Source organism: Mustelus asterias, chromosome 16 (genome assembly GCF_964213995.1).
Source record: "Mustelus asterias chromosome 16, sMusAst1.hap1.1, whole genome shotgun sequence".
Lineage (NCBI taxonomy): Eukaryota > Metazoa > Chordata > Chondrichthyes > Carcharhiniformes > Triakidae > Mustelus > Mustelus asterias.
The window spans coordinates 35,535,423-35,544,385 of NC_135816.1; the positions used below are offsets into that span (position 1 = coordinate 35,535,423).

General features: G+C 43.7%; 2 non-coding genes across 2 annotated transcripts; one reads left to right on the forward strand and one right to left on the reverse strand.

The window, feature by feature from the left end:
* Positions 1–740: 740 nt before the first annotated feature.
* On the reverse strand, positions 741–932 carry LOC144505698 (U2 spliceosomal RNA). Its single transcript, XR_013499844.1, has one exon. It is a non-coding gene; the product is annotated as a U2 spliceosomal RNA (small nuclear RNA).
* Positions 933–3,946: 3,014 nt separating this feature from the next.
* Positions 3,947–4,145, forward strand: LOC144505725 (U2 spliceosomal RNA). Its single transcript, XR_013499856.1, has one exon. It is a non-coding gene; the product is annotated as a U2 spliceosomal RNA (small nuclear RNA).
* The last annotated feature ends 4,818 nt before the right edge of the window (positions 4,146–8,963 follow it).

Here is an 8,963-nt window from a genome sequence, read left to right on the forward strand (position 1 = left end):
TATGACGGGTGTTATTATACGGCCTCACCTGTCCCGAAACCATAAAATCCCGCCCAAGGTCAATGGATCTTTCCATTGTCCGCCCCTCGCCCGCTCCGATTCCCGTGGTGGACGTGGTGGTAAAATTCCAGCCAATAAATGTTATGAAAGATACCAGAATGTGCTGCATGCCTTCATGCCCAGATTTCATAACGTTGCTTCTCCATACATCTCACCTGGTTCTGCAGGAGGAGCTAAAAAGCCCTGCAGTTGGTGATGACCGGGCCCAACAGAGTTCAGCATCAATCTGTGCAAAGTTATTAACCCTGGGCAGCCAAACAGCGATTCCCAATCTTCTGGTAACATTAAGCAATGATTTTATTGCAAAAATCAGTGACAGCTTTTCATGTGCAAGCAAAATAGAAACAATGATAAAGAAAACAGAGATGCAGGTTAAATGGCTTGAGAAGTCAAATTACAACTCATTTGTGAATCTGTCAGATTTATTGGCCACGGCAGAAATGCAGCTTCCAACAGTGTGAAACATGACATCAGAGAGCACCTGTAAAGTTTGAAAACACAGCTCTGCGAGTACCTCCCATGTCCCCAACACAAAGTTCAACTGGATACGAAATCTCTTTTTTTTTGTTTATATATCCAGTTCAATCCAATCAAAGTCCAATTCAAAGTCTCAGCAAGTAAAACATTCCCGATCCAAGCTGACAAGACAGGCTGGCTGCTTCCTGTCTTGGGTTTGATCTACATGATCCAAGCTGATTGGAACAGGCATTGCACCTCCTCCAAGGCTTGATTTCATTTGCATCTTAGCCAAAAGGCCGAGATGCCGCTTTAAAAACTTGCTTCAAATTAAGCCACAATGTAACCATATGACTTCAACCAAGTACAGCATGTCGATACTACACTTGATCTTAGCCAAAAGGCCAAGAAGCGATGCAAAATCCCTTTGCAAGACTTGATGATGATGCGCTTGCTAGCCTGACCTCGAGGGAGCAAAACAGTCTTGTGGAACTGTCCTGTGACAGTGTCTTAAAGCTGTATATTTCTCAGGACTACCTGACTGACGTTTGGCTTAAAGTCGGTTGGAGATCCGTGAAACCCTTCTTTGAGTCTCCATCGCTCTGGTGGGAAACCATCAAGGGCAACCTCAAGAGGTTCTTCATCCACAAAGGGGTTCAGAAGGCCGGGGAGAGACGGGGAGAAATGTCTCGACTCCAGAGAAGCAATAAGGAGGTACTCCAACTGCAGTCAATGGGGGTTGATGTCAAGGAGGATCTCCGGGAGGTGAAGAGCCAGCAAGCCTCACTCTTTGCCTCGGAGGCTTCCAAGGTTATCTTCCGGTCCAGAGTCCGCTCCGTGGAGCAGGACGAAACGTGCTCGCGTTTCTTCTTCCAGAAGGTGCACAGGGAAACCTCTGTGATCAGCAGCCTAAAGGAAGAAGATGGCTCTGTAAGGTCATCGCAGTCTGACATTCTGAGGATCTGCAAATCCTTCTATGCCACACAGTATGACCTGAAGCCAACAGACAGCACGGCCTCCCAGTCTTTCCTGTCGTCTATCACGCACGTCTTAGACGACGGCAAGCGGGAGAGCCTGGACAGACCGGTATCTCTGGATGAGCTGACAAAGGCCGTCGAGTCCTTTCAGAAGGGTAAAACTCCCGGAAGTGACGGCTTACCGGCTGAGTTTTACTCGGCGTTGTGGGACTTGACGGACCCAGACCTTCTGGAAGTATACGAGAGTATGCTTCTGGAAGGCAGCATGTCAGAGTCCATGAGGAAAGGCATCATTACCCTCATCTACAAGCAGAAGGGAGAAAGGGAAGAAATTAGAAATTGGAGACCCATTTCACTATTGAACGTGGACTATAAAATTCTGGCCAAGGTCATCGCCAACCGGGTCAAGTCTGCTCTGGGGTCAGTGATCCATCCTGATCAAACCTGTGCTGTACCAGGCAGGAAGATCTCTGATAACCTCGCGCTGCTCAGGGATATGATCGCCTACGTGCAGGACAGGCAGGTGGATACCTGCCTCATCAGCCTAGACCAGGAGAAGGCGTTTGACAGAATATCGCACAGCTACATGATGGATGTGCTCTCCAAAATGGGCTTTGGGGAGAGAATCCGCAATTGGATCCAACTGCTCTACACAGACATCAGTAGCGCAGTTTCAATCAACGGGTGGGAATCAGATAGGTTTCGGATCAGGTCTGGAGTCAGGCAGAGCTGCCCTCTCTCCTCCGTCCTTTTTGTGTGTTGCATTGAACGCTTTGCCGAGGCCCTCAGAAGCAACCCAGGCATCAAAGGGGTTACAACCCCAGGCAGCGGAGGCACGCAGGTCAAAGCCTCCCTGTACATGGATGATGTGGCTGTCTTCTGCTCGGACCCCTTGTCTGTTCACAGGCTCCTCCAAGTCTGTGAGCAGTTCGAGCTGGCCTCGGGAGCCAAAGTCAACCGGGGTAAGAGCGAGGCCATGTTCTTTGGGAACTGGCCTGACAGATCCTTTGTCCCCTTCACCATCAGGGCAGACTACCTTAAGGTGCTGGGGATATGGTTTGGAGTGGCAGGGGCATGTGCCAAAAACTGGGAAGAGCGCATCGCCAAAGCCAGGCAAAAATTGGGCTTGTGGGAGCAACGCTCCCTCTCCATCACTGGAAAAAACCTGGTCATCCATTGCGAGGTACTGTCCGTGTTGTTTTACGTGGCGCAGGTCTGGCCTATCCCCAAATCCTGCGCAACAGCAGTGACCCAGGCCATCTTCAAATTTATCTGGAGATCAAAGATAGATTGTGTCCGGAGGGACGCGATGCACAAATCTCCAGAGAATGGAGGGAAAAACGTTCCCAATGCCGCCCTCATCCTGATGGCACCTTTGTGTGCAGCTGCTTCAAGCTGTGTAGATCCTCGGTACAGTAACAGCAAGTTCCATTACTTTTTGAGGTTCTACCTGTCCCAAGTGTTGTGGAGGATGGGTCTGGCCACACTGCCGCGGAATGCTCCAAGTAGTTGGACCGTACCGCAGCACCTGTCCTTCGTGGAGAAATGTTCACGCAAACACACCTTTGACCACATGGCGATCAAGCAGTGGTCAGCACGTAATGTCCTTGAGGCCCTGAGAGAAAAGGAGATGGTGGATCCTGTCGGATGGTTCCCTGAGCGGACTGTCAGTGTCATCTGGCAGAATGCCTCATCACCAGAACTCACAAACAAGCACCAAGACCTGGCTTGGCTGGTGATGAGAAGGGCACTCCCCGTCAGATCCTTTATGCACGCTCGAGGTCTCAACATCACCGCACACTGCCCTCGAAGCAGCTGCGGGGCTGATGAGACGGTCGCACACCTCCTTGTGGAATGTGCCTTTGCAAAGAAGGTCTGGAGTGAGATGCAGTGGTATTTGTCGAGCTTCGTCCCGAGCAGCTCGGTGACGCAGGACTCTGTGCTCTACGGGCTGTTTCCGGGGACGCACACTGAGACAAATATCAACTGCTGCTGGAGTGAAGGATGCACTTTGGTCCACCCGAAACTTGCTGATCTTCCAGTTGAAAGATTTGTCCTCGACCGAGTGTTGCAGACTGGCACATTCCAAGGTCCAGGACTACGTGCTCAGGGACGCGCTCAAGCTTGGGGCAGCCGCCGCAAAGGCACAATGGGGAAAGGCCACCGTGTAAAGCCTTTCAATCGAGGCAGACCGAGGGCCCGGTAACTGCAGAACACCCTCGGCCTGCGTAACTGTGTGTTTATCTGAAAAACAAAAAGCACAGAGTAAAATCTGATGTATGTATATAGTTTAAGTACTGAAATGTAATGTAATGTCGTGTAAATAAGCGTAGTGTAGTACTGTAAAAATTACCTTTTTTGCACTGTTTGTAATTTTTGGATATGTTGTTTTGCAATGGTTTATTCGAGAGATTTTTTTGTGAATAAAGTATATCTTTGAAATAAAAAGGAAGTTCGCTTCTTGGCCTTTTGGCTAAGGTCAAGTGTAGTATCGACATGCTGTACTTGGTTGAAGTCATTAGGTTACATTTTAGCTTCATTTGAAGCAATTTTTAAAAGCGGCATCTCGGCCTTTTGGCTAAGATGCAAATGAGATCAAGCCTTGGAGGAGGGTCTATGCCTACTCCAATCAGCTTGGATCATGTAGATCAAGCCCAAGACAGGAGGTGAGAGCCCTGTCTTGTCAGCTTGGATCGGGAATGTCTCAACTTGTTGAGACTCTGAATTGGACTTGATTTGATTGAATTGGAATAAAACCAAAAAAAGAAGTTGCTTCAGAAGTTGCTTCAGGACAATTCCACAAGTTTGTTTTGCTGGTCGGACAAGGCAGTAACATCTCTCAAATGTCTTTTCAAGTGTTGCTGCATTGAACATCAAATATCAGAATAAACTTACCATTAAACTGGATCTCCGATTGAGACTGTTAATCCTGGAAGCTGACATTCAGCATTTGATGTCAGCAAAACAACATCAGCCTTCCCATTAGGTAAGCGTTATTTGTTTTAACTGGTAGGCCTACTCCAGTACTGTGACAAGTGCAATGTATTTGTGAGTGTACATCATAAAATGTTAGAAATAACCATGTTTTTAATACCCATTGATATATACATTTGGCTCCCTTAACCCTAGGCTATGTGAAAAACAATAGTTAAAATGACTTGCATACACTGTGATCCACAAGAGCTTTTGATGATAATCTAGTGGTCCACATAAATAAATAGGTTGGGAACTAATGATCTACATGAATATATTAATAGGAGCAGAACCCACGGGGTAAAAAAAAGATCAAATAGTTCACAAAGTGAAGAGTTGTACCTTGAAAGTGAAAACTGCTGAAGAACTTTAACCAGTTAATAAAATGGGTTAAACAATTAATATAGAGGAAGAAAGGTGACACTGAAGAAAAAAATAAGGCATGTTATGTTCAGGATCATATGAATGTGCTCCTTGGTTATTGGACTAACAACAATTTGCCTGTCTGGAACATAATATTGCATCATACGTAGCCCCAGGGGAAGTATCATCCCCCCGCCCTCTCCACCAGCACTCTCCCCCCCAAACCACCGCCCCCCCCCCCCACCTCTCCTCACCCCCAGCCGCTGCTGATCCTGCTGAAAGCCAATGAACCTTTGGTTGGGCCACCGAATTTCCTGGGGTAGGTCCCACCATGACGGGGCTGAGAAATCTGGACCCAAGTTACTAAAGGGTATCTGCAATTGCCGTGGGGGAAGTTAATGGAGTATGATTTGAAAATATGTTACTTTTAATTTGTCCATGGAACATGGGTGTCACTGCATAGGCCAATGATTTTGCTCATCTCGAATTGCCTTTCACAAAGGTTGTTGTGAGGTTCTTGAACTGCTGCAACTGTAGTCTGCTTGTGAAGATAATCCCACATTGCTGTAAAATGGGAGCTCCAGGATTTTGACCCAAGGCAATGAAGGACAGCGATGTAATTTCAAGTCAGGATGGTGTGTGAATGGAGGGAAACTTACATGCACACATTGCCCTGATTTTTCTCTGTGGTAATAGTCACAATTTTCAGAGGTGTTGCCGAAGAAGCCTTGGCAAGTTGCCACGGTGCATTTCATGAATGCTACATGCAGCAGCTACAGCGCTTAAGGTGGTGAATGGGATGCTGATGAAGTGGACTGTTCTGTCGTAGATGATGTGCTATTAAGTTAAAAAAGAACATAATTCTTGTTCATGCTAAATAAAATACCAGCGTGTGGATTACATAAAATGTCACAGCTTGGAAGCAAGCTATCTGGCATGACGAATCTCTGCTGGCGTTTATACTCTGCATGATCCCCCTGATTAGATTATTACATAACATTGCTCATTTGCACTGAAAAATGTTGCTGAATTTCAACCAAATTACACAGTCCTTAATGATAATTGTGTTGGCTACTTGAATCAGACAAGTAGGATAGCAGTAATAGAAGTGGAAAATGCTGGGTAAATTCAGCAAGTCTAGCAGCATCTATGGAGAGAAACAAAGTTAATATTTTAGATCAAGATGATCCTTCTACAGAACTGAGTTTATCCAGCATTTTCTGTTTTTCTTTCAGATTTCCAGTATCCGCAGTATTTTGCTTTTTGTTAAGTAAGGCAGCAATTATAAGCCACTGTTCAATTTTGCACAACAATACATTATAATATGCAGTGGTACTGAAGAACTATCAATTCCTTGTCACAAATGTTGCAAATGTTTCTGCTTTAGGTATTCAAAAATTTAACATCGTACGGTTGAAGGGAACTGTAATAAAGTTACCATATATACTTGAGTAATAGTCGAGTCTCATTCAAAATTCGACCCAAGATTTTACCCAAAAAATCCTTAATTTTTCAAATACACGTCTTGTATAAGTCCACTCCAGTTTCTGAGGGATAGTTGAACAATGTGTTTTGGTACCAGAATAGTCTAAACACAAGTTATTATTGGTAATTATAATTTCCTGTTGTTATGGTCATACCACCAATACTATTAAATGATCTACACTTTAATCACAATATCCTCTGGTGCCACACTCCTTACTACATCTTATAAAGTTATTTGAGTTAGGATATACCATTAGTTATGAATCCATTCAGATGCAGGATATCTGCAATTCACCAGTAGACGCTGCCAACTCTGTTGCCAGGTCGGAAATTACGTTTCTGCCAATCTTGCCCTTCAAACCAGCCATGGTCTGATAAATAATGTGCTACTACCAATTATTTTAATTTCTTGATAATATGGTCATAATCTACTAATGCTTTTAAGTTGTATACATTTTCTCTGCTACAATGATGCATATATTACATCCTGTAAAGCTGTTTGAGAGAGCAGAACCTTGAAATTCAAACTGGGAAATCTAGAAACTGGCCAGTCAGAAAAAACTTACTGAATAAAATTATATAAATTTGGATATGGATTTTGTTTCATTAAATGTAGTGTAACAATGATAATTGTCCCTCCAACATGATTTCAACCTCTCAAAAATATTACTTGTATAAAAGTCAATCCCTACTTTTTGCCTAAAAATTTGATCTAAAAGACTCACCTTTAACACTAATATATCACAGTAATTAATTACCTTCAGTATTTGATTTGGTGGTTGTGAACTACGCAGAAAACTCCGGCTACCCGGTTTACCAAATGATCTGTATTTAAACACTGGGGCCCCAGGGATGGAGTTCCAGAGGCTGATACTATCTGTAGGAAAGTTAAATAAACAGGAAAAGCTTTGCTGCTGACAGTGTTTGTATAAACAAATGTTCAAACACAAAAATAGCAATTTTTGGATTTTCCGCATTGGGGACCTATCATTCCTGATCTTGTAATAGTTTTAAGACATCTCTTCAGCATTAGATTTGAAGACTCTGGTATAGACAAACCAAACTTTAACCAGATTTAGGTGACTTTGGCCTGTACTAGACGTACAAAACAAGGGATTGTTTCAGAGTATTTTGACACTTATACTGTACAGACCATTAAGCATGACCACCATCTCCAGGCTGATGAGGCATTCAGCTTTTGTCTCAGAAAGATATCTTAAGAGTACAAAACAAAGAAATCAGCCATGCACCCACCCCATACAAAAATGTTCACCTTGTCAACCATCAAACTGCCTACAATCATCACATGCCCACTGATTCCATTTTGTTATTATAATTTGGATTTCCTTTCACTTCATTTTTTGATACTTTGTTTGCCTCTTTAACAGGCTGATAAATACTTAAAATCCATTTTGAATCTGCATTTGTCCCCATACGATGCCTGATATCTTTAACTTGGCCCATCTCTTCACCATCAACACTATCAGGTTAGCTGGTTTTATGCCAGCTTCAAAATTCCTAGACTTTTCTTTTATTCTTTTATAGGATGTGATCATTGCTGGCTGGGTCAGCATTTGTTTTACATTCCTAACTGCTCTTGATGGCTGATGAATGAGCATGGGGGAATTTGTAAATGGTGTTTCCATGCATTTGCTGTCCTTGTCCTTCTAGGTGGTGGAGGTTGTGGGTTTGGAAGGTGCTGTCAAAGGAGCCTTGGTAAATTGCTGCAATGCATCTTGTTGATGGTACACACTGCTACCAATGTGCACCGTTGAGGGATGGAGTCAGTGCTTAAGTGTGATGGATGGGATCATGATTGAGTGGACAGTTTTGTCTTGGATGGTCTCAAACTTCATGAATGTTGTTGGAGTTTCACTCATCCAGACAGTATTCCATCACATTACTGGCTTGTGCCAGGTAGATGATAGACAGGCTTTTAGGGAATCAACAGATTAATTTCCAACCTTGGACCTTCTCTTGTAGCCACATTATTCATATGTCTGGTTCAGTTCAGTTTCTGGTCAATGGTAATCTGGAGGATATATTGGCGTGAGATTCAGCAATGGCAATGCTGTTGAATGTAAAGGAGAAGTGGTTAGATTCTCTCTTTTTGGAGATGCTTGTGTTCACATTTGCGATTGTTACTTGTTACTTATCAGCCTAAGCCTGGTTGCTGCTGTATGCAAGCACAGACTGCTTTATTATATGAGGGGTATGAATAGTATTGAACACTGTGAAATTATCAGCCAGTTTCTGACCTTATATTGGCAGGATGGTCATCGATGAACCAGCTGAAAATCAAAGGAAATAGGACAATGCCCTGAGGAACTCCTGGGCTCATGTCTATGTTGGCTCTTTGAATGTCTATCAGGTTAGTTTCACTTTCACAGTCCTTCCCCAAATCCTTGTAAACATTTCCTTTCCAAGTATGTATTAATCACATGCCCCATGCACTCTGCCTTGTGAAACTGAGCATTGAACATTCAAAGAAATGATCGTTTAAAGGATCGGTACAGGCGGCTACAAAACACTCAAAATAAAACCTGAAAGATCCTCCTAACCGGCAAAAATCTTCCCTCTCATTGCTGGTTGCTTATTCATCTCTTTTCTGATTGCCTTGACTGTTTTAAAGACTTATTTCCCGAGTTG